This window comes from Bufo gargarizans, chromosome 4 (assembly GCF_014858855.1).
Source record: "Bufo gargarizans isolate SCDJY-AF-19 chromosome 4, ASM1485885v1, whole genome shotgun sequence".
Taxonomy (NCBI): domain Eukaryota; kingdom Metazoa; phylum Chordata; class Amphibia; order Anura; family Bufonidae; genus Bufo; species Bufo gargarizans.
The window spans coordinates 533783039-533810056 of record NC_058083.1 but is presented as its reverse complement, the minus strand read 5'-3'; the positions used below and the strand labels follow the sequence as shown (position 1 = coordinate 533810056).

The window sequence follows — 27018 nt, the reverse complement described above, 5'->3', positions numbered from 1 at the left end:
AATACAAATTCTAACAGTCTATTCAGTAGGACTATCAGCTGTGTATCCACCTGACTTCTCCTCAACGCAACTGATGGTCCCAACCCCATTTATAAGGCAAGAAATCCCACTTATTAAACCCAACAGGGCACACCTGTGAAGTGAAAACCATTTCAGGTGACTACCTCTTGAAGCTCATCAAGAGAATGCCAAGAGCGTGTAAAGCAGTAGTCAAAGCAAAAGGTGGCTACTTTGAAGAACCTAGAATATGACATATTTTCAGTTGTTTCACACTTTTTTGTTATGTATATAATTCCACACATTTATTAATTCATAGTTTTGATGCCTTCAGTGTGAATCTACAATTTTCATAGTCATGAAAATAAAGAAAACTCTTTGAATGAGAAGGTGTGTCCAAACTTTTGGTCTGTACTGTACATAAATATTGGAAATTGGAAAAGTTGCTGCTTAAGTTTTTATAATAGCAATTTGCATATACCCCAGAATGTTATGAAGAGCGATCAGATGAATTGCATAGTCCTTCTTTGCCATGAAAATTAACTTAATCCCAAAAAACCTTTCCACTGCATTTCATTGCTGTCATTAAAGGACCTGCTGAGATCATTTCAGTAATCGTCTTGTTAACTCAGGTGAGAATGTTGACGAGCACAAGGCTGGAGATCATTATGTCAGGCTGATTGGGTTAAAATGGCAGACTTGACCTGTTGAAAGGAGGGTGATGCTTGAAATCATTGTTCTTCCATTGTTAACCATGGTGACCTGCAAAGAAACGAGTGCAGCCATCACTGCATTGCATAAAAATGGCTTCACAGGCAAGGATATTGTGGCTACTAAGATTGCACCTCAATCAACAATTTATAGGATCATCAAGAACTTCAAGGAAAGAGGTTCAATTCTTGTTAAGAAGGCTTCAGGGCGTCCAAGAAAGTCCAGCAAGCGCCAGGATCGTCTCCTAAAGAGGATTCAGCTGCGGGATCGGAGTGCCACCAATGCAGAGCTTGCTCAGGAATGGCAGCAGGCAGGTGTGAGCGCATCTGCACGCACAGTAAGGCGAAGACTTTTGGAAGATGGCCTGGTGTCAAGAAGGGCAGCAAAGAAGCCACTTCTCTCCAAAAAAAACATCAGGGACAGATTGATCTTCTGCAGAAAGTTTGGTGAATGGACTGCTGAGGACTGGGGCAAAGTCATATTCTCCGATGAAGCATCTTTCCGGTTGTTTCGGGCATCTGGAAAAAGGCTTGTCCAGAGAAGAAAAGGTGAGCGCTACCATCAGTCCTGTGTCATGCCAACAGTAAAGCATCCTGAGACCATTCATGTGTGGGGTTGCTTCTCATCCAAGGGAGTGGGCTCACTCACAATTTTGCCCAAAAACACAGCCATGAATAAAGAATGGTACCAAAACACCCTCCAACAGCAACTTCTTCCAACAATCCAACAACAGTTGGAAACAGCTGCAGATGAGCCAAAGATGATTTATGTAGTAGTACCACAAGTCCCAGCCGACAACGAGCAGCACAGGGCACAGGTCCTCTCTGCAAGCAGTCACCAAGCTAGAATGGCTGCCTGCAGAGAGGCACCAACGGTTCTTTCTGCTGCATAGGGCTGCCATTGGCTGGAGCGTTGTTCCAGCCAATTGCAGCGCTGGGAGGGGACATCAGTGTCTGATGTCCCCTCCCTGACCTCGGAGGTGACATGGGCTGATGTAATCAGCCCCAATCACCTCCGTCCCAGCCACCAGCAGCACCACAGATTGGCTAATACTTGTATAGCGCTGCCATAGGCTGGAGCATTGCTCCAGCCAATTGCAGCGCTGGGAAGGGACACCTGTGTCTGGTGTCCCCTCCCTGACCTAGGAGGAGACATGGGCTGATGTCATCAGCCCCCTCCCTGCAGCTCCATTCATTGCCGGCGCTGCGATGGGCTGGTCTTCACTAGCCAGCCAATCGCAGCGATCGGGGCTGCAGGGGGGCGGAAAACTCCTCCTCACCTTCATCTAAGATGGCTGACTGCCGATAAGTGCAGTCAGCTTACTCCGGTCACCGCGCGATTCGCCGCGGTGACCGGAGTTATCCATGACGTACTATTACGTCACGATGCGGTAAGTCACCGACTTTCATGACGTACTAGTACGTCATGTGTCGGGAAGGGGTTAAAGCAAGTTTGATGCATTCTTTTTCATCAATCAAGTCTCTCTTGAACAACAAAATATTACAGACTTTCCATAATGCATTTTTCAAGAAGTTCACCATAGTCTATAATACCTGCTTCTTACCTGTCTGCGGCACAGTACAAAGTCCATACATTATTAGTTCGATTCAAGAAGCCCAGATCACAAGTATGCTTCAACAACACACCCACCCTCCTCCATAAGTTCTGTACATACTTACAATTCCACATTACGTTGAGAGAGGTTTCATCTATAACACAGTCACTTCTTGGACACTTTGCCGTTGACACCAGTCCTCTCCTGTGCTGAAAGGCTCTCATCGGTAGACAATCCTGCATTACCATCCAGGCTAAGTCTTTTAAACAGTTCGAAAGGTAAGCGCAATTACACAGCTTCCAACATTCCAAAGACTTAGCTTCTGTATAATTTGAGACTGGACAGACTTGTTCCTTATTATTCAGATGTATTGTTTTTTAGCATCATCCAAACAGTCTCTTTCACAATTCTCTAGAGAGTACTGTCGAATGAGCTTCTCAATTAATACATATTGCCTTGGTGGGACAAGCAACACTGGCACTGTTAAAGGAATTAGTATCCATTGGTGTTTCCGGAACAAATGTCCTGCTGCATACTTTAGGAAAAAAGACCAGGTGTTCTCAGTTCTTTATATCATCCTGAAGCACAGGGAAAAGAAATGCAGGTACAGAATTTTCTTAATATTAGGTATCCCTTTGCCTCCGAACTTTTTTTGTTTATACATTGTCTCTTTGTTAACTTTCTTCATTTTCGAGCTCCAAATAAACTGAAAGATTACTCTCTGAAGATATTTCAGATACTGATACTAAATTCAAGTACAGTAGAATTGGGATTATTAGGACTTTAATGATCAAATGTTTCCCTTCTATTGTTAGTTTGCGCAGCTTCCAAAACTCCACTTTCTTTTGGACTTTTGCTTTGACTTCCTCCCAACTCTTTTGACCGTTGTTATTGTCATCAAAAATTGCTCTTTTTGTATTTTTATATCTGGGATATCTCCTATGGCAAAGCAATCACACTTCGTTCTATTAAGACGAAAGGCAGAAGCTTGGCAAAAGAATTCTGTAAATTGTACAGCTCTCCTCAATGCAGGTATTGTTGTACACAAGATTGTGACATCATCCATGTAGGCCCCTGTTTTAACAGTAAGTCCATTGCCACCAGGTAAAGAGACAGCCTTGATTACCTTTATTTTCATAGTAGCGAGAGTAGAGGTTCCAAAACACAAATAAACAGAATGGGTGACAAGGGGCAACCTTGCTTGACTCCGGAAAACAAAGTGACTTTTCCAGACAGAAAACCATTAATAATAATTTGTCTGAAGGATCTTTGTAAAGCAATGATATCTGTTTAATTACAACATCTGGAAAGTTCATTTGCTTCAGCACCAACCACAGAAACTCATGTGACACTCTGTCATATGCTTTGAGAAAGTCCAAGGATAGTATGGCTAGATCTGGTTTTCTTTCATTCTGATACCAGATACAGTCTGGTCTTTATGTATTACTTGGTCTTTATGTATTACTTGGTCTTTATGTATTACTTTGCCAATACATTTTTTAATGCGGTTCGCAAGCAACTTGGCCATAACTTTGTAATCCGTATTTAGGAGTGTGATTGGTCTCCAATTTTCTAATTGCGATTTGTCGCCTTTTTTGTATAGTAATGTCACAATACCTTTCCTCCAAGATTCTGGCAACACTTCTGTATTTAAAGCTTCCTTGAAGATAGCCATCAGATCTCCTTTCAATACATTCCAGAAGTAAAATTCTACTGTAAATCCATCAGACCCTGGTGTTTTGTTATTTGCGAAACCTTTAAAGACAGCATGCAATTCTTCTAGCGAGATGTCTTTCCAGAGCATTTCTTGCTCCTCTTTCTCCAGCTTGTTTTCTAAAGAGTTTAAGGCATATTCAACAAAGGCTTTATCTATTTGTTTTTTTTAAACAGCTCTTGATAGAATTCTTGGACTTTTTTAAGCATTTATTCTTTCTTTGTTTCACCACCGATATATGATATTACTGTTTTTTGCCCAGTTGTTTTTTTTTTAAGAAGAATCTTGTACATATTTCATCAGCTTCAAGTTGCTTAACTTTGTTATTAAATATTATTTATTTGCCTTTCTGGTAAATTGCCTTTTTAATATCTCCATTTATTTTCTCTATCAGGTCTGAGGCATTGATGCCTCCATTTCTCAGCTTCAGGTAAGTTTGTAGTTTGGTATAAGATAAGATTTTTGAGGAAAAATTCTTTAGTTTTGGCTTTTACATATTCCCACCATAGCAATATTGACGTTAACTTTTCTTTACAAGTCTATTTCTTGTAGTTCAGCACGAATACATCTTCATCATTCAATAGATACACATTTAGCCTCCATACGCCTTTGCATTTTCCACCTTCAGTTATTTGAATATGTGCTAGAAGCAACTTATGATCAGAGAAGATATTACCCTCCAGGGACATCGTCACAGGCTTCAGGACTTTTGAAATGAAGAAATAATCCAGTCCAAAATCATATTTTTAAGTTGCTGCACTGTTTTGTCCTTTCTTACTTGCTCACCAGTTCTGTCTTCCTCTTTTAGGGCACAATTAAAGTCTCTGGCCGTGATCACTGGTGATTGACCAGCTAAGAAAGGTTGTATGTCCTCTAGCATCTCAGCTCTCTCATGAAGTTCAGGTGAAGCATATACATTTAGTAATTTGATTTCTCTGCCATTAAAGTTGATATTTACTAATAAAGCTCAATTGCATGTATGAAATGATTTGGCAACAATTTTCATTTGAATAGTATTCCAACTCCAGTAGCTTTGTTATTGTTGTCTCCAGACCACAATGAAGGGCCCTGTGTCCAACTTTCTCTTAGGCCTGCGTTGTTTGGGGAGTATTCTATTCCACATTCTTGTAAAAAGATGATGTCGCAGTTGACTATCTCCAGATAAGCCAAAACAGTAGCTCTCTCAGGTGCTCCCTTAATACTCCTTATATAACATTAATGGAGGAGATTTTTAGCGTATGAGACATTGTCCATTAAGAAAAAACTTCAAATAACAAAAAAACTTTGCATACAAAAGCAGCTCTCTTTGTTGAGCTCTTTCAAAATTTCTCACTTTCTGTGAGATGAATTTGTAGGAAAGCATTGCGCATCAGGTCATTTCATCAGATGAACTACTGAAATAAATGGAACTAATGGCTCTGGTGATTCTAAGCTCTCAAACTGAAGAATGTGCATAGGATCAGACAAGGTCACGCTTGCTCTTAAGCCACTGTCGCTGTCATCTGCACTTTGCCGGGATGCTCTTTTGACACTGAGAACCTGTTCTTCATGACCACTCACTTTTCTTTTTGTTTCTTTTGTCTGCAGGTCCATGGCTTTGTCTCCTGCGATTGTCCCCTTCACTCCTGCATCAGTAGCAGGTTCCCCTGCCAACTTTGTAGGAGCAGATTTTCCAGGAGCAGATTTTCCAGGATCCACCATTTTCTCCTTCATCAGCACTCTGGATGTTCCAGGTACGCTAGTAGTCTCAGGTTTCTCCGTTTCTTTCATAGCGGGTGCAGCTCCAGCCTTTTTGGGGGCCTCCGGTTCTTTTGTAGGTCCCTTGCCTACGGCAACATCCGCATAGGACTGAGCTCTCCCCCCGCTTTGGACAGTCTTTAAAGGTATGGCCTTCCATCTTATACAGGTTACATATAATCACATTCTGACAGTCGGCGCTTTTATGCCCTGCTCGTTGGCACTTCCCGCAAAATCCTGCCTCCTCTTTACAGCTGGCTTATACGTAGCCAAATTGATGACACTTTCAACAAAATTCCGGTATCCCTGGATTATAAATGTACCCTCTGTCTCTTCCAATTGTGAAGCTTAATGGGGGGAGATTTAATTCTGCAATTTCTCCAGGGTCCTCCCTGAAGGTGACAAAAAATTGATACTTTCCGATCCATATGTCCGCTTTATTCATAAGCTTCCGGCCAGATTTCAAAGTGAAACAATATCTCAAAAGAAAAAATTCAATGTCATATAAGGAAACAAAGGGATTGTACATGTGTACAATTAGTGGAATTTCCCCGTCGAGTAGAGTAAAACAAAATTAAGTCCATGTAGAATAGGATCAGCGTGATGGCTGCTCGTACAAGTTGTGACAGTCCGAAAGATTATGAAATGTGAAAATGTACACACCTTTCTTTGAATCATTGAAAGCAAGAATGCTTCCTTTCTTCACGTTCAAAGTCTTTAATAGAATGTCGTTCACAAAGAAAAATAGCTCGCCTTTGTTCTCTTCTTCTTTCGAGATTTCAATCTGCACGGAATTTCAGATCCTCATTTCATCTTGGTTTGTGAAACGGACGTTCGGCATATATACTGCCATTCTTCAGCTGAGTAATAGCTTTCCAAGTCGTCGCTATGAAGCTCAGACAACCCCTTGCCCAAGTCCAGTCAAGCCAGAAATCTCAGGCAAAAGGCAAAGGAGCGATCAGCCAGGCCAAGCCAGCTCTCTTTCCAAAAAGAGAAAACCAGTAGGCCTCAAAGTTGCTTGATTTGAGTTGGATGGCTTGGGGGACCTGCACCCCTAGATCATTATCATTAGGGTGACAAAAATAGAAAAAAAAATTTGGGATGCCAGCTAACTTTTCTCTCACTGCTTAGGAGGGCTGCATAAAAATTTTCAGTTTTCTAATTGTCCTAAAATTATATTCAATAACTTTTCTATACTGTTTTGTCATGTAAAGTCATTTGCATTAACTTTGGCATATGGAAAAGACATGCAGATTAGCAGAATTTGCCTTGTTTTTCAGCTGAAACACTATTTGCATGTCTTTCCCATGCTTATGTTCATGGTGTGGTACACATATTAAATGGGGTATTCCCATCTGAGACATTTATAGAATATTGCTAGGATATGCCATAAATATCAGATTGGTGCAGGTCTCATCTCTGGTTCCTGCTCCTATCTCCAGAATGGGGCCCTAGAACACACCACGCATGTGCATTATATCTAGTCATTGCTATAGAATTTCCAAGAGTAGCTAAGCCAATCAGAACTCCTATAGCAGTGAATGGAGGATGACTGTGCATGCATGCTGTGCTCTCCCTTTACTTCAGGGACCCAGGTGGGAAAACCGTTTATGGGAGTGGCGAGGGGTATAACCAGGGCCGGCATTAGGGGGGAAACTGGGCAATTGCCCTGGGCCCCCATCACCAAAGGGGCCCTCTTCAGGTGGTCTTCCTCCTATCTTTACAGAAAACAATGCTTTGAGGCTCTGGAGTCGGGAGCAGAGGTGACCTGGAATCAGCTAACTCCTTCCTTCTAGCAGAGGTTCCATCTGCTAGCAGCTGATTTATATCCTATGCTCCCGTCATACACTCGCCGCTACCGTCATACACTCGCCGCTCCCCCGACACACACACAGATACCTCAGCCGCTTATTAGTCATGAAGAGCAGGTTGTGACAAAGAGGGTGGGGGAGGATGTTTTCAACCACTCTGGATCCTGCCAGCTAACTCCCCCTCCAGGTCACCCAGCTCTGCTGCATAAAAGGTAAGTGTGTGTGTGTGTGTGTGTGTGTGCGTAAAGTCAATTTAATTACAGTATGGCCATACCTGAGTGTTAATGTGTAAATATGTATATTATGTGTTTTTATGTAGGTATGTGTGTGTCTATATATATTGATGTCAGTATATATGTGAAACAAAAATATATATGTATATTGTGTACAGTGATGTGTACGGTGAAACCCTGGAAGGGGTGTATATCTCATCTAGGCGAGATAAGTAAAGTCCAGGAAGATGTCGCTGGCTTCAGCAAACCTTATACACATACTGTATTCAGTATTGAAGTTCTAATTCGATTTGATCCATATTTCCTATCCCCTTTGTTACTCAGGGACACTACACCAGATGGACAGCTAGCAAACTGCGGGCTCCGCTATCCACCTGGGGACTAGTGTTAATGTGGGAAAGGAGGAGTATATATTCAGTGCAAACAGCACAGCTGGTTTATGATCGCCTCCACCATGCTGCACACTGTTAGTATCAAGCGTGCAGCACACAGAAACAAAGCCTACGGCACTGGGATGGCCGTAACATGGCCACTCAATGTGCCTGTTCATGTAGACCTATTCCCGCCCCCTCTGGGCTGTGCCAGCATCGCGGGATCCAATCAGCTTCGGGGGAGTGTCAGGCCCGGCACTCCCATGTTCCACCTTTTCATCGCTGGAGCGCCAGAGGGTAAGTAATATATGAAGTGACTACAGGCGGCTAAAAGACTCATACAGTGACTGTATAACCCCCCCCCATACTAAGCCAAGTAATTAACTGGGGGTGTCATCTAAGCAGTTAATTATATTATCATCAGCTCGCACACAGTGCAGATCATACATGTACAGATCAATTCTGCTATCTATTGTGCTCAATGCACGTACTACAAGTATCATCAGACGTAATATAGATATGGGGCACAGTGTGAACCATTACCTGACACCATTGGAAGACCTGTCATAACACATATATATTGGTTACTCGCAGGGGCCTAGCTAGAAATGACTGGGCCCCATAGCAAAAAAAAATTATGGGCCCCCCTCCCGGATCTCCCACCCCCACATACCTCTCGGACCTCGCCGCCACATCCGCAGCTCCTCATGCACTTGAGATGGTTACGCGTAGGATTAAGCACAGACAGTTGGTCACTGGCAACGCATTTGTGCAAGTGTAGGAAATGTATGAATCTAAATGTCTGTGTGTTAAAGAAGATTGTTAAATTGTACAGGGGTCTGTAACACAAGAAGGTGAAAGTACATATAGTGGGGGGTGTATGTGTATTAGACAGAAGGTAGGGATATGTATCTTGTGTACTTTGGGTATTAGGGAGAGTAAGGGGTATATATCTAGTGCTGATACTGCCTCTCTGACATAATTTGTCTCTTTCATATTATAAGCTCCCCTTATATATAATTTACTTACAGTTCTGAAGACTCAGGGGTGCTAGCAGGCTTGGCCTCAGGGGTGCTGGCAGGCTTGGCCTCAGGGGTGCTGGCAGGCTTGGCCTCAGGGGTGCTGGCAGGCTTGGCCTCAGGGGTGCTGGCAGGCTTTGCCTCAGGGGTGCTGGCTCGCTAAGCCTTAGGGGTGCTGGGTGGCTTGGCCAGGCAGAAGGAGTGTGGGAGACTGTGAGGCCTTTTTTCTCCAAGCTGCTGCGGAAAAACAAATATTTTTCATTACATCTCAGGTCAGACCACCAATCAGACCCCCAATGTTAATCAGACCTCAGCTACTGGGGGCTGTTAATCATAGCAGCCCCCAGTAGCCTCATAGCAACCCCCAGTAGCCTCATAGCAGCCCCCCAGTAGCCTCATAACAGCCCACAGTGCCTCTCCATCAGCCCCCAGTGCCTCTCACCAGCTGTCACGGCCTTTGCTGTGTGCGTCTCACGGCCTTTGCTGTGTACGCCGTGACACTGGTGCCATGCTTGCTGCTGCCGGTGGCAACGTGTTGCTGTTATGGCATGTGGTGGCAGTGTCTCGGCTTTGGTTGTGTGCTCCGTGACATGGTTGCCACGCATGCTGTTGCCGGGGACAACGTTGTGGCTGGTGTATGCATTTCCCCTTTAAGTTGTAGCATTCCCCTGTCTGGTGCAGTAAGGGTTAACTACCTTGCTGGGTGTGGTCACTAGGTGCTTCTTATACCTGTGGCCTTTGGCCAGGAGTCAGTTGTACTCCAGCCTTGGTGTGTGCTGGAGTTATGCTCCTTGTCTGGATGTTCCATCTTCCAGTGTGAGGGCCACCTAGTGGGACATCGATGTCTCCAGCGATATCTTCCTTATGTCTCCTCCATTTTCCCTACCTTACCTGTGGTTATGTTTGGTGTAGGTATTCTGTGAATGAAACCTAGTTTTTAATATGAGTTGACATCCTCCTGCAAAAATACGTAGGCCAACTACCACCATACCTGAAAGATTCCACCACTCTTATACAACTCCTACACAACGTCAAGGGGGAAGATACGTACCACTGGCTGACCCTGGATGTCACATCGCTCTATTCAAACATCCAGCATGACTTGGGCATTAATTGCGTAAAATGATTCCTGGACACAGATGATCTTTTACAACCAGACCAAAAATTTTTATCCTGAGGAGTATTCAATTTATTCTTACTCACAATGTTTTTTAGTTTGAAGACACCCTATACTTACAGAGAAAAGGAACCGCGATGGGCATGCATTTCACCAATCTTTTTATGGGGGCCTTCGAGGACACTTTTATCTATAAATCTAAGTACTGGACAAAGAACAGAATTTTTTACCGCCGCTATATCGACGATTTGATCCTGATTTGGGAAGGGGACCTCGCAACAATCGACAACTTTACAGAACATCTCAATTCTACCAACTGGGGTATTACTATCTCAGGCACGAGTAACAAGACTACAGCCGAATTTTTTGATTTGGAACTAAATGCCAGCAATAGAACAATCAACACACGGACATTTAAAAAAAAAAGTTGACTGTAACAGGTATTTGGAGTATTCAAGCGAGCACCACAAGAAATGGAAGAAGAATATCCTGTTCAGCCTATTCAAGCGAATTAGGCGTAATTGTTCCAAAGATGACGATTTTATCACACAAAGTGGGGTGATTCGGTCCAGATTCCTATATAAAGGTTACCTGTCAGAAATTGTAGACGCAGCCCTAAACAGAGATCAGTCACTCACACAGGCAGAATGTCTATCAGGAACCAGTAACTCCAAAAAAGATAGTGTAAGGAAACGCTCCAACATTAACAACTTACAATGTGCAATCACAATGATGGTACATTCTGAAAAAGGATCCCTTCCTGAATAAAGACTTAACAAATGAACCGTCTCTAATTTTTAGAAGGGCCCAAACACTTAAAAACTTGTTCTCACCCAGCAAATTAAAGAGAAATCAGGAACAAGTAGACAGACCGGTCAGTACCAAAACCCTGGGGAGCTATAGGTGCAACCAATTGAGATGTCTGTGTTGCAAATCCATAAAAGTCACCACATCCTTTCTAGGTCCAAATGACGAATCCTTTCCGATTAAGGAGGACCTAAACTGTGGATCAAGGAATGTTGTTTACCTTATCACGTGTCTATGTAACCTCCGTTATGTGGGACGCACCATACAAACACTGCGCAATAGACTTAATAAGCACAAAACTAATGTTAAGAAAAAGTTCTTACAACATAGAGTCTCCAAACATCCCACCAATCACCACCAAGGCTCATTCTCCAGATTTACTATCTCTCCAATTGAACAAGTTTGAACGAACGGATACAGTATCATCCAGACCCTAAGAAAACGGGAGATGTTCTGGATATATAAATTGAATTGCCTAAACCCATATGGCCTTAATTAAGTCTTCGAAATCAATTTCTGATTCCGTCTATCCTTATTCATCTATTTCCAGTACTCAAGTAATAGCCATAACCTCTCCCCCCCCACCAGTCCATTTTCTCACTCCAGGCCTATACCACTCATCCTTCCACCTCCACAGGTCATAACCACCCAATGGTCCTCTAATCCAACACACTAGGTGGCATTTGGACCCCCTCCTCTGCCATGTGATAGGTTATTTCCCTCACCTTTAAGGCCATTTGTTTACGTGTAGTACCGGAGGATGTGTCACATCCTCAAATATTACATTTATGTTCCCAAACATTTACGCGTTTTTTATCTCTTTACACTTTCTTTTAATTCCTTTAATTTATCCTTCTACCTATATAATGTATTTTATACATACGGCTTGCACTTTTATTATTTTATTAAGCCTTCATTTTATATAATATATTGTTTTAAATTTATTGTATTTTACTATGTCTTCGACTCAATTGTCATCTTTTACCCTACCTGCCACCAACAACCCCGAAGTGGCCATTATCCAGGGCCATTGTATTGCAAATGCCCCCCCCCCCTTAGTCGTCCTCCACTAAATATTCCCCTTGTATGTTTATATATATATTCTTTTTATATATAGTTAAGTATTTTTAATCACTGTGATTATGCATTGATTACCTTATGAATCTGCAGGAGGCATTCAACCAACCCCCCCAGTGATGTGGCCGGCTGGTACGAGCCCTCCTCCCAGCAGGCCATACATTTTCAGCACCCTAGCAGCTTTAACGTCCTGTTGCCAGGACATGTAAGTCACGTGACCTCCCCAGGCCCCGGGATCGCTCCGACAAGACTCGGAGCCGATACTAAATTAGAACACACCGCATACCCTCCTCCAAAGTAGACGGACCTTACATCTATCTGAGCAAAAAATAAATAAATACAAAATTCTGTTCAATAATCATCACCACCACTTCCAGCATTGAGGGCGCCTTCAGCACCTGCATTCTTGGCTGCATACCATCCGCTACAAGGGGCTCTCTATAACCCTGTACGTGCCTACACTAGAGTTGTGCCTACATCTAGTGCCATACATAACTCCTTTAAGTTTCTCATTGTGTAGACATTGTAGCTGGAGAAGCTTCATTTTCCTGGACCCACATCACGGTCTACCTCTACTAATACAGGAACACCCCTGGTACCTATCTGGTAGTCTATCATGTTAAGGACATGTGTCATGCGTCAGTGTCTAGGTATTACCGGTCTGGCTGCGGAGATACAAAATCTCAGCAGGCTCTTCTTTTGAGACGCAATAGAGCCAGGCAGGATGGAGAGGAGCGCCACCTGGAGAGACTTGCTGACCCTTTTCTGTAATCTTCTATGGTATACCTCAAAAATCTTGTCCCAGATTGGTTTAACCAGACTGCAGCCCTACCATATATGTAGCATTGTACCTTTCTCCATACCACACCTCCAACATGTCTCAGGGATGGATGAAAAGATTCTATGAATTCTGAGGGGATATTTGTACCAACGGGACAGAATCTTATAGTGCATGTGGTAAAGAATCTGCGACCGTTTTTGAGGGGTACGGAATCCCCGGACGTTCAGAGACCCAAATGTCAAGGTAGTCATCTCCGTTTGGTAGGTGAAGTAGTAGTGGGTGGTAAATAAAAAATAAATAAAAAGGGGAAGGGAGGGGGAAGGATAGAGAGACTGATAGGGATAGGAAGAAGAACAGAAAGAATGTAGTTAGCAAAGAGAAAAAAATATGTGGCCGTGATATAAGGTTAAAAAAACATTTACAAGAATAGGTGCACTACTGAGGTGGATGCCATCAACCAAATCTGACTAAACCCACACACTGATGTTAAAATGAGACTTTAGCCAATATATCCTTATATTAAGGACATAACGGAGCCCGCGCACCTTGTCAAGGACCTTACGCTCTCGTAATTCGCCCACTGGCCCCTGGTGCAACCCATATGGCACAGGTAGGTTAGCGTTAGGTCCCGTGCCACTTGAGATACCTTGACGGGGTGCGGGGGCTCAGGTATGTCCTTTATATAAGGATATATTGGCTAAAGTCTCAATTTAACATCAGTGTGAGGGTTTAGTCAGATTTGGTTGATTGCATCCACCACAGTAGTGCACCTATTCTTGTAAATGTTTTTTTCATATAGTTAATTACATCCACACATTTTGCTATCTGGTGTAGGATGTCCTTGTGGCACTTGTGTTCCGCTGCAGGCATCCCCCATCTCAAGCATTTTTTGCTGGGGATCGCCATTAGCAACGGACCACATGTGCAGGATTTGTTCCCCCGGGTATAGATGCACAACTGCATATGGGGCTGAGCATTTACTGCCTCTTAAGACCACGTTATTTTGTCATGTAGTCGGGATGTAAGGTTACATCCGGCGTATCGATAGGTAGACCGTAGTAGGCTAAAGCGATACAAAATATGGAGGGAAGTATATCTCATGTCAAGAGAGACGAGAGTCCCTAGGCAGGAACGAGCTTTTAACAGAGGAGCAAGCCCTCTGGACAGGGAGAGACCCCATAGGATAATCTATTTAACAAGAAGTAAAATGAAAACATCACTATAGTACAGGGTGGGCCATTTATATGGATACACCTTAATAAAATGGGAATGGTTGGTGATATTAACTTCCTGTTTGTGGCACATTAGTATATGTGAGGGGGGAAACTTTTCAAGATGGGTGGTGACCATGGCGGCCATTTTGAAGTTGGCCATTTTGAATCCAACTTTTGTTTTTTCAATAGGAAGAGGGTCATGTGACACATCAAACTTATTGGGAATTTCACAAGAAAAACAATGGTGTGCTTGGTTTTAACATAACTTTATTCTTTCATGAGTTATTTACAAGTTTCTGACCACTTATAATATGTGTTCAATGTGCTGCCCATTGTGTTGGATTGTCAATGCAACCCTCTTCTCCCACTCTTCACACACTGATAGCAACACCACAGGCGAAATGCTAGCACAGGCTTCCTGTATCCGTAGTTTCAGGTGCTGCACATCTCGTATCTTCACAGCATAGACAATTGCGAGATGTGCAGCACCTGAAACTACGGATACTGGAAGCCTGTGCTAGCATTTCTCCTGCGGTGTTGCTATCAGTGTGTGAAGAGTGGGAGAAGAGGGTTGCATTGACAATCCAATACAATGGGCAGCACATTGAACACATTTTAAGTGGTCAGAAACTTGTAAATAACTCATGAAAGAATAAAGTTACGTTAAAACCAAGCACACCATTGTTTGTCTTGTGAAATTCCCAATAAGTTTGATGTGTCACATGAGCCTCTTCCTATTGAAAAAACAAAAGTTGGATTCAAAATGGCTGACATCAAAATGGCCGCCATGGTCACCACCCATCTTGAAAAGTTTCCCCCCTCACATATACTAATGTGCCACAAACAGGAAGTTAATATCACCAAACACTCCCATTTTATTAAGGTGTATCCATATAAATGGCCCACCCTGTAGAACAAAGTACCGTATTTTTCGCCGTATAAGACGCACTTTTTCCCCCCAAAAGTGGGGGGGAAATAGCAGTGCGTCTTATGGGGCGAATGCTGCTGATTTTGCCGAATTTTCAATGATACACCCGCCGCGATGCCGCGCGGCGGGTGTATCAGCTGTGAGGGAGGAGGGGCTGGGGGCCGGCATCTGCTTTTATAATGACAGCGGGGCCCATGCAGTGACTGTATTCTACTACACGGGCCCCGCTCACTGTATAATCGTATCTCTAATAGTTAATTGTTATGTATATAATCGCATAATCAGCGTCTGTATACTTACAACTACAAGCGCTCGCCGCTCGGTAGGTAGCAGAGAGGAGGGAGGAGGCAGGCCGGGAGGATGGGCGCTGGAAGCGTGAGTCACTACGTCACGCGCCTGCGCCGCCCACTTTATGAATGAAGCAGGCGGCGTGGGCGCATGACGTAGTGACTCACGCTTCCAGCGCCTGTCCTCCCAGCCTGCCTCCTCCCTCCTCTCTCCTACCTACCGAGCGATTGTAAGTATACAGGCGCTGATTATGCGATTACGGTATACAATTAACTATTAGAGATACGATTATACAGTGAGCGGGGCCCGTGTAGTAGAATAGTCACTGCACGGGCCCCGCTGTCATTATAAAAGCAGATGCGACCCCCACCCCCTGTATTGAGGGTCATTCATTAAAGGGACACTTATGGAGGGGATCTGTGGATGACACATAGCATAAGATGCTATATATGTGTCATCCACAGATGCCCCCCATAACTGTCATACACAGATCCCCATAACAGTGCCATCCAGAAACCCCAATAAGAGCCACCCACAGATCCCCCATAAGTGTCACCCACAGATCCCCCCATAAGTGTCACCCACAGATCCCCCCATAAGTGTCACCCACAGATCCCCCCATAAGTGTCACCCACAGATCCCCCCATAAGTGTCACCCACAGATCCCCCCATAAGTGTCACCCACAGATCCCCCCATAAGTGTCACCCACAGATCCCCCCATAAGTGTCACCCACAGATCCCCCCATAAGTGTCACCCACAGATCCCCCCATAAGTGTCACCCACAGATCCCCCCATAAGTGTCACCCACAGATCCCCCATAACAGTGCGCCATCCACAGATACCCCATAACAGTGTCATCCACAGACCACAATTAGTTCAAAACCCACCAAAAGCACACCTTTTGGTTCAAAATATTTTTTTTCTGATTTTCCTCCTCAAAAACCTAGTTACGTCTTATGGGCCGGTGCGTCTTATAGGGTGAAAAATACGGTATATCAAATAATATGAGTGCCCCTATGTTTAACACGACTCGCTAAGTCAAGGGTATTCTCAGGGGGAGACACTATGAGTGTTGTAGATAATGCCATGCTCGAGAAGGCCCACATCCGGGCGACCGACCCCCCCAACATGAGACGCCCGACCCCAAAGGGCAGATCAACGCGAGAAGGTCGGGCAAACAGACTAGAAGTCGTGTTTTACTTTTAGGGCAACATTAGGAGTTTCAAACAAATAAAGACAGATTGTCACAAGTAATTATTACTCTCAGAGCTAAGGGCGGCTTCAGGTCAGTACGCATTGGGCGCAACTCAAAGGTGCCTTTATCTAGACATATTATGTTAGGCTAACAAATGTCCTCACTCTATGGAGGTGTCATCCAGTGGGTCCTGGCTTCTGGTGGTACGTGAAACCTTGCGACGAGATGGTCTGTATTCCCTCTGGGGCATTGGTTCTGCCTCTGTTGTGATGCCATCCGGGAGAGAGGGCCAGTTAGAAATCTTCACTAATGTGATGTTCAGTGCGGCAGAGAAAAATGGTAGATCTCTGGGGTGACGAAGGAACGCAAGCCATCCATCCAAGCGAACCTGCAGATGGAAGGGAAATCCCAAGGTATATGCAATTTTATGCTGTTGCAGAAGGGACAGCAAGGGGCGCAGGGCTTTACTTTTCAATAAAGTGAAGCGTGAAAGATCAGAAAGAAGTTGTATGGGGGAGCCCATGTATTGCACCTGGCCAGCCTCTCTGGCCTTTTTCATAATGGCCTCCTTCTGTTGATAGTGGTGTACTCGACATATAACATATCTGACCCTGCTAAGATCAGTAGGTTTGGGCCCCAATGGACAGTGAGCTCTGTCCAGCTCGAAAGGAGTGTCCCGAGGAACCCCTAGAAGGTCGTTAGAAATAGAGCGCAAGGTGTCGTCTAAGTCCCCAGGCACCACTCTTTCAGGAAGGCCCCGCACCCTGATATTGTTTCGCCATCCTCTGTTTTCTGCATCGTCTAGCATGTCTGCAAGGTAGAAAGGTGTGGGACGCTAGGGTGGATTCCTGCGTATCTTGTTTGGTAGTCATTGCAGTCATGGATTGCTCCACAGCCAACACCTTCGTCCCCAGTGAGAGCACCTAATTTTTTATGTTGTTAACCTCTGCCTTGTAGACTGTTTCCAATCTGGCAATGTAAGCTTCCGTGTCATCCTTAGTAGGGATAGAGATGATATGCATGTGAAGGTCCCTTAGGTCGGTAAGGGTGGATGTCCCCTTGTCGGGCTGCGTGGCGATGTGTGACGCAGCCTGAGAGTTGCCGGAGGGGAGTCAGGGAATATTATGGGTGTTGGGGGGTAGGTGGGCTGTCGATTACATATAGGAAAGTTCTCCCAGTCCCCCTCTCCCCACTCACTTGATTCCGCGGTGGAAATAGCAGTTTCCCGCACTTCCAACACTGAGCCGCATGGCGGTGGTATTTGAGTGCCGCTTGTTGGAGTCTCCCCCGGCTCCTCGGTTGTCTGCTCCACTGTGTGGGGAGCCTCCAAATCTCTGGCTAGGTCAGTAGGGTTCCGGGTATCCGCTTCACGTGGAGAGGAAGACGCGGATGTCTCTATTTGTCCGTCCATGAGGGCCACCCAGGAAAATGGCGCGATAAGCGATCGCTGGGATCCAGGGGTAATAAACCTCTCAATACATTGCGATGAGGAGCTCTCCGGCTGGCTAGTAAGTGCCGGCATGCTTTTCTTCTTTCTGGCTCCCATCCTGTGCAGACCAGTGATGTTTGTGCTACAAGTTAGGGTCTCTCTACTCGTCCAGAGGCAGGAGCTAAAGTGAAGTGCGTCTCTAGTCTTCATTAGCCAGCTATAAGGGTATTTTTGATTTTGATTTTAACTATAATGTTCTGGCAGATATCTGTATGCCAGGAGATTAGCATGTGTACACACACCAGTTCGGGCATGCTGAAGTATGTTCAATTATTGCACAGAGTGAGCGATGAAGGAAAAGTCCTAACAACGCTTACTGCTCTTAAAACAAAATGTAGACACAGTACTGTGACATAAAGGAAATAAAACAGTCCATAGAACAGGGTATTATCCAGGAGGTACAGTGACTCCTGATCAAAAGTTTAGGACCACTTGAAAAATGGCAAAAAATCAAATCTTAACAAGGTTCCAAGTAGAGCTTCAACATGCAACAAGAAGAAATGAGAGTGAGACAAAACATTTTTTGAGCATTCAATTAATTGAAAATAACGATTAAACTGAAACAGGCTGTTTTTCAGCTGATCAAAATTTTAGGACCACATGCCTTTAAAAGGCCAAATCTGTGCAAAGGCGTGGATTCATTGTCATTTTCTGTCAGGTAGTCACACGTTGTGATGGCAAAGGGAAAAAAACTCTCCCTTTTTGAACGTGGTCGGGTCGTTGAACTGCATAAACAGGGTCTTTCACAGCGCGCCATCGCTGCTGAGGTGGGACGCAGTAAGACAGTCATTTGGAATTTCTTAAATGATCCTGAGGGTTATGAAACAAAAAAGTCAAGTGGAAAAATTCACCAGCACTGAGCCGGAGGATCCAATTGGCTGTCCATAAAGACACTGGAGGATCCTCGACCCAAATTAAGGCTTCTCTCACCCCCAGTCAGCCACTAGAGCCGCAGATATGGCTCCCTGTGGATGACTGAGGGGAAGAGAAGCGCCCGGCTGCCCCCGCTCACCTTCCATTCACAAAGTTCTTCCCTCTCCTCCCCCGTGTTTTTCCAGCCGATGGGGGAGGGGGGGCGTGGCTTCACTGGCATGGGGCGTGGCTTTATGTGGTTTGGGACGTGGTTTAGGTTATTGTGGGAGTGGTTTGGGGGCGTTGTGGGTGTGGTTTGGGCCGATCCGACTTTTTAGGGTGAAGCCAGTGGCCACCCTAGGAACCATGGGGAGAGGTCTGTGTGAGAGAGGGGAAACCATTGGGAGCGGTCTGTGTGAGAGAGAGGGAAACCATTGGGAGCGGTCTGTGAGAGAGAGGGGGAACCATGGGGAGCGGTCTGTGTGAGAGAGGGGGAACCATTGGGAGCGGTCTGTGAGAGAGAGGGGGAACCATGGGGAGCAGTCTGTGTGAGAGAGGGGGAACCATGGGGAACGGTCTGTGTGAGAGGAGGAACCATGGGGAGCGGTCTGTGTGAGAGAGGGGAAACCATTGGGAGCGGTCTGTGTGAGAGAGGGGGAACCATGGGGAGCGGTCTGTGTGAGAGAGGGGGAACCATGGCGGTCTGTGTGAGAGAGGGGGAACCATGGGGAGTAGTCTCTGTGAGAGAGAGGGGACCCATGGGGAGCGGTCTGTGTGAGAGAGGGAGAACCATGGGGAGCGGTCTGTGTGAGAGAGGGGGAACCATGGGGAGCAGTCTGTGTGAGAGAGGGGGAACCATGGGGAGCGGTCTGTGTGTGAGAGGGGGAACCATGGGGAGCGGTCTGTGTATGAGAGGGGGAACCATGGGGAGCGGTCTGTGTGACAGAGGGGGAACCATGGGGAGCGGTCTGTGTGAGAGAGGGGGAAACCATGGGGAGCGGTCTGTGTGAGAGGGGGAACCATGGGGAGCAGTCTGTGTGAGAGGGGGAACCATGGGGAGCGGTCTGTGTGAGAGAGGGGAAACCATGGGGAGTGGTCTGTGTGAGAGAGGGAGAACAGCGAGGAGCGGTCTGTGTGAGGGGGGGAACCATGGGGAGCGGTCTGTGTGAGAGAGGGGGAACCATGGGGAGCGGTCTGTGTGAGAGGGGGAACCATGGGAAGCGGTCTGTGTGAGAGGGGGAACCATGGGGAGCGGGCTGTGTGAGAGGGGGAACCATGGGGAGCGGTCTGTGTGACAGAGGGGGAACCATGGGGAGCGGTCTGTGTGACAGAGGGGGAACCATGGGGAGCGGTCTGTGTGACAGAGGGGGAACCATGGGGAGCGGTCTGTGTGACAGAGGGGGAACCATGGGGAGCGGTCTGTGTGACAGAGGGGAACCATGGGGAGCGGTCTGTGTGACAGAGGGGGAACCATGGGGAGCGTTCTGTATGAGAGAAGGGGAACCATGGGGAGCGGTCTGTGTGAGAGAAGGGGAACCATGGGGAGCGGTCTGTGTGAGAGAAGGGGAACCATGGGGAGCGGTCTGTGTGAGAGAAGGGGAACCATGGGGAGCGGTCTGTGTGAGAGAGGGGGGACCATGGGGAGCGTTCTGTGTGAGAGGGGGAACCATGGGGAGCGGTCTGTGTGACAGAGGGGGAACCATGGGGAGCGGTCTGTGTGAGAGAAGGGGAACCATGGGGAGCGGTCTGTGTGAGAGAGGGGGAACCATGGGGAGTAGTCTCTGTGAGAGAGAGGGGACCCATGGGGAGCGGTCTGTGTGAGAGAGGGGAACCATGGGGAGCGGTCTGTGTGAGAGAGGGGAACCATGGGGAGCGGTCTGTGTGTGAGAGGGGGAACCATGGGGAGCGGTCTGTGTGAGAGAGGGGGGAACCATGAGGAGCGGTCTGTGTGAGAGAGGGGGAACCATTGGGAGCGGTCTGTGAGAGAGAGGGGAACCATGGGGAGCAGTCTGTGTGAGAGAGGGGGAACCATGGGGAGCGGTCTGTGTGAGAGGGGGAACCATGGGGAGTGGTCTGTGTAAGAGAGGGAGAACAGCGAGGAGCGGTCTGTGTGAGGGGGGAACCATAGGGAGCGGTCTGTGTGAGAGAGGGGGAGCCATGGGGAGCGGTCTGTGTGAGAGGGGGAACCATGGGGAGCGGTCTGTGTGAGAGGGGGAACCATGGGGAGTGGTCTGTGTAAGAGAGGGAGAACAGCGAGGAGCGGTCTGTGTGAGGGGGGAACCATGGGGAGCGGTCTGTGTGGGAGAGGGGGAACCATGGGGAGCGGGCTGTGTGAGAGGGGGAACCATGGGGAGCGGTCTGTGTGAGAGAGGGGGAACCATGGGGAGCGGTCTGTGTGACAGAGGGGGAACCATGGGGAGCGGTCTGTGTGAGAGAGGGGGTACAATGGGGAGTAGTCTGTGTGAGAGAGGGAGAACAGCGAGGAGCGGTCTGTGTGAGGGGGGAACCATGGGGAGCGGTCTGTGTGAGAGAGGGGGAACCATGGGGAGCGGTCTGTGTGAAAGGGGGAACCATGGGGAGCGGTCTGTGTGAGAGAGGGGGAACCATGGGGAGCGGTCTGTGTGAGAGAGGGGGAACCATGGGGAGCGGTCTGTGTGAGAGAGGGAACCATGGGGAGCGGTCTGTGTGAGAGAGGGGGAACCATGGGGAGCGGTCTGTGTGAGAGAGGGGGAACCATGGGGAGCGGTCTGTGTGAGAGAGGGGGTACCATGGGGAGTAGTCTGTGTGAGAGAGGGGGTACCATGGGGAGTAGTCTGTGTGAGAGAGGGAGAACAGCGAGGAGCGGTCTGTGTGAGGGGGGAACCATGGGGAGCGGTCTGTGTGAAAGGGGGAACCATGGGGAGCGGTCTATGTGAGAGAGGGTGAACCATGGGGAGCGGTCTGTGTGAGAGAGGGGGAACCATGGGGAGCGGTCTGTGTGACAGAGGGGGAACCATGGGGAGCGGTCTGTGTGACAGAGGGGGAACCATGGGGAGCGGTCTGTGTGAGAGAAGGGGAACCATGGGGAGTGTTCTGTGTGAGAGAGGGGGAACCATGGGGAGTGTTCTGTGTGAGAGAGGGGGAACCACGGGGAGCGGTCTGTGTGAGAGAGGGGGGGGCCATGGGGAGCGTTCTGGTGTGAGAGGGGGAACCATGGGGAGTGTTCTGTGTGAGAGAGGGGGAACCATGGGGAGCGGTCTGTGTGAGAGAGGGGGGAACCATGGGGAGTGTTCTGTGTGAGAGGGGGAACCATGGGGAGCGGTCTGTGTGAGAGAGGGGGAACCATGGAGAGCGTTCTGTGTGAGAGGGGGAACCATGGGGAGCGGTCTGTGTGAGAGAGGGGGGAACCATGGGGAGTGTTCTGTGTGAGAGGGGGAACCATGGGGAGCGGTCTGTGTGAGAGAGGGAGAACCATGGGGAGCGTTCTGTGTGAGAGGGGGAACCATGGGGAGCAGTCTGTGTGAGAGGGGGAACCATGGGGAGCGGACTGTGTGAGAGAAGGGAAACCATGGGGAGCGGACTGTGTGAGAGAAGGGGAACCATGGGGAGCAGTTTTACTTATTTCCTTTTAGTCTCTGCTGTATATTGGAGGAGACTACACTAACTAATCCTCACGGTAGAGTCTAAATCCTAGGCAGCTAAAGGACCTGGTCCATCTGTTGACTAGGGAATTAGCTTATTCTACATAAAAAGGCTGGATACTATAGGATAAATGACCTGGTCCTTCTGCTGCCTAGGAAATAGCCTGCTCTATGTGAGATTGCTAAATCCTAGCCAGCAAAAGGACCTGGTCCTACTGTTGACTAGGAAATTAGCTTATGCTACATAAAAAGGCTGGATACTATAGGATAAAGGACCTGGTCCTTCTGCTGCCTAGGAAATAGCTTATAATATATACAAAGACTGGATACTATAGGATAAATGACTTGGTCCTTCTGCTGCCTAGGAAATAGCCTGCTCTATGTGAGATTAATAAATCCTAGCCAGCAAAAGGACCTGATCCTTCTGTTGTCTAGGAAATTAGCTTATGCTATATAAAAAAGCTGGATACTATAGGATAAATGACTTGATCCTTCTGCTGCCTAGGAAATAGCCTGCTCTATGTGAGATTAATAAATCCTAGACAGCAAAAGGACCTGGTCCTTCTGTTGACTAGGAAATTAGTTTATGCTACATAAAAAGATTGGATCCCACAGGATAAATGACCTGGGTCCTTCTGCTGCCTAGGAAATGGCTTATAATATATACAAAAGCTGTATCCCACAGGATAAAGGACCTGGTCCTTCTGCTGCCTAGGAAATAGCTTATGCTCCCGCTCCTCATAGTATTACAACAAAGTTTTCTACGAATCCACTTCCGATGAATCATCCGAAGTCGTTTCGCTCATCCCTAGATGTTAACTTTTCATCTATGGTGTTGTAGTACAGCACCTGTAGACCCCAAGAGTGCCATGGACAAATGTGTGATACTCTGTGTACAGCACTGCAGAGTATTGCAGCGCTATCATCATTAGTCTAATTAATTAGCTGCATGAGTTTACAGCACTTGTTACCAAACAATAATGTCTCTCACATGTAAACACTATGAAGAAGTGTGTCTTATAGCATGCGATCTAACTTTCAGAGTAGCGTTTAACAAGTGCTGACTGATATACAAAGTATATATTGCTTGTATAGAGAAGCCACACTCTGTATAGATCAGTCTGTAACAGTTGTTGATGGCTCTTGCAAGTACAGAACTTGAATTACTATGATTCTGAAGAACCAAGTAGAGTGTACCACCTACAGTATCTCCAGAGTCGGAGTATGATGAGTATGTTCCAGAAGTAAAAAAGCTGTGAAAGTTCCCCCTTCATTAGATATGGATGCTGGGCTTTGTGCAGGTTTATACACCCTGACTTCTAAGGCTACCCAGACGGATCCGCTCATATAATGCAGACGATGGGATCCGTTCAGAACGGATCAGTCTGCATTATATTGTAGAAAGAATTCTACAGTGTGAAAGTTGCGTCCGTCCAGACTTTACATTGAAAGTCAATGGGGGACGGATCCGTTTGAAAATTGAGCCATATTGTGTCAACTTCAAACGGATCCGTCCCCATTGACTTACATTGTAAGTCTGGATGGATCCGTTTGCCGGCGGACACCCGAACGCTGTGTCCGCCTGCTGAGCAGAGGCCAAACGCTGCCAGACTGATGCGTTCTGAGCGGATCCGCATCCACTCAGAATGCATTAGGGCTGGACGGATGCGTTCGGGGCCGCTTGTGAGAGCCTTTAAACGGAAGTGAATACAAGTCACTTATTAATGTATTGTTATTATCTGTGACGAAAGCACCTTCATCACTGGGAGTTGGAGAGGTCTGCTTGCCAGTCTCTTGCCCTGTGACGCAATTAACAAGCACAAGGGACATTGCCTGTGACGCAATTAACAAGCACAAGGGACATTGCCTGTGACACAATTAACAAGCACAATGGGCCTTTTTAAATTGACGAACGCCCAGCGGGGCTTGGTCATCGACCGCATGGAACTATGTCCGGCCCCTTAATCCAATCATCTCCAGGATAGAGAGGAGGGATTTTACTGTTTATATGGGAGTGTGTTATATCGTACTGTATATTGATTGGTCACTGTATTTAGTGTGCCTGTCCTCCATCAGGTCCCCAGGGGAGTAGCCCTTTCTGGAGGACGTGCATAAAAGGCCGAGCTGTGGCCATCAATAAAGGAGTCCTGCTTTACCCCTTCATGAAGTCTTGGCTCATGTTTGGGGAATGCGATAACTACACTCTTGCGGATTGCTATAGCACAATACTCCCCTGAGTATAAGCTCTTGTAAGAGCTTGTTCCTGCTCTATGGATTTAGGAGAGCTTCACCCACTGGAAGCTAAAGCCCGGTCTTGGGTCCAGCGTGGGTGGAGGACGGCGAGACCCTAACCAAGCTGCGGCGGTTTGTGGGGTCTGTGGTGGTTATGGTGTCCGGTGGAGTGCTTGGAGCCCTCTGGAAGCACTAGGAGCATCCGTCAGCGGAAGGTGCCCAGTCGGGGGGGCAGGCGTTCCGTTATCCATATTGCTACCTTTGTTGGCTGGATTCTTTTTTCCCTTATGTTATACACTGCTCGTTTCCATGGTTACAGACAACCCTGAAATCCATCAGTGATGGTCTTGCTTGCACACTAGTGTATGTACGCTCCCATGGACCTGGCCACCAGAGAGGCTGATGCTTTTTCCTAGTGTGCAAGCACGACCACCACAGATGGATTGCAGGGTGGTCTTTAACCATGGAAACGAGCCGTGTATGTGATAGAAAAATGAATCCAGCCAGCAAAGGAAGCAATATAGACAATCACAATACATTAGTAAGTACCTTATATTAACTTTCTCTCCATGATAAATGTGACTTACTGAAGTGAGACAACCCCTTTAAGGATACAATAGAGGTACAAAGTGGGTTTACTTCATGTTTTTTTTTTTATTGCTATGTGATTTAGCAGCACATATACATTATATATGAAACTCCTTTGACACTGATGGGTGAGAAAAAAGTCACACATCAAAGTCAAACATAATTTGCATTGGTCTTCTAGCTAGGGTTAACAAAATACATTTTTTCAAGGTTTCTATTGGGTCTTGAACCTAAAGACTGGTGTTTGTAAGCCAGAAGCCTTACCATTAAGGTATAGGCTGAACTCTGAGTAGTTATGGATTTTCTTTCACTATGTGATACAGCAGACAAATACACAGGAATCTGACTCTGACCAAAGAGGAAAGTCAGACATCAAAGTCAAACATCATTTTAATTGGTCTCCTAGCTAGGGTTTAAAAAAATAAATTATATATATATATATATATATATATATATATATATAACAAAAGTCCACAGCACTTCTTGCTGGGAGATTAAAGCTGTATTTTATGTATCGAACAAGGAGGACAAAACTCCCTTCCCAAGTCGCAGTGATTCACGCTGCATTCAGCGCGTCTCCCAATACCTAATGCGCAGCAAGGAGTGCTGCGGACTTACTGTTTATTCATCATCCTGAATCGAGGGATTACCGTGGGCACCCTTCTACTCAACTTCCAAAGGAGTGCTGCCTGACTTTTTATGGATCTAATATATATATATATATATATATATATATATATATATATATATATATATACACACGTGTATGTTATTTTTTTAGGTTTGTATCGGGTCTTGAACATGAACGCTATTAGACTTATACACAGAAACCTTATCATTGCCTTATAGGCTCAGCCTGAAGCGATCATGGATCTTCTCTAGCGATGTGATTTTCCATAAAAATACACAAATTCTTTTTGAATCTGACCAGTGAGTAGTCAGACAAAGTCAAACATCATTTCAATTTGTCTCCTAGCTTGGGTTTAAAAATATATTTTTGTTATTAAGGTTTCTATTGGGTCTTGAACTCAAAAACCTTTGGTTTGCAATGCAGCAATTTTAACTCTGAGCTATAGGCTCTTTTAGGCCTCTTTCACACGGGCGTGAGTTTTTTTGCCCGGATAAGAGCCGGGTGCGTTGCGGGAAAATGCGCGATTTTTTCTGCGCAGGTGCAAAACATTGTCATGCGTTGCACTCGCGTGAGAAAAATCGCGCATGTTTGGTACCCAAACCCGAACTTCTTCATAGAAGTTCGGGCTTGGGATTGATGTTCTGAAGATTGTATTATTTTCCCTTATAACATGGTTATAAGGGAAAATAATAGCATTCTGAATACAGAATGCATAGTAAACCAGCGCTAGAGGGGTTAAAAAATAAAATAAAATTTAACTCACCTTAGTCCACTTGCTCGCGAAGCCCGGCATCGCCTTGTGTCTCCGCTGCTGATGAACAGGACCTGGGGTGAGCTGCTCCATTAAATACAGGTTAAGGACCTTCGATGACGTCACTCCGGTCATCACATGGTACGTCACATGATCATTCACCATGGTAAAAGACCATGTGATGACCGGAGTGACGTCATCGAAGGTCCTTAAGCTCTATTTAATGGAGCAGCTCACCCCAGGTCCTGTTCATCAGCAGCGGAGACACAAGGAGATGCCAGCTTCGCGAGCAAGGTGA

The 27018-nt window shown here is 46.3% G+C and overlaps 1 protein-coding gene across 1 annotated transcript in view; it reads left to right on the top strand.

Moving 5' to 3' along the window:
• LOC122934762 (gastrula zinc finger protein XlCGF57.1-like) overlaps window positions 1-27018 on the top strand; it is a 956305-nt gene that overhangs the window by 113583 nt on the left and 815704 nt on the right. The gene's annotated exons all lie outside the window — the stretch shown is intronic.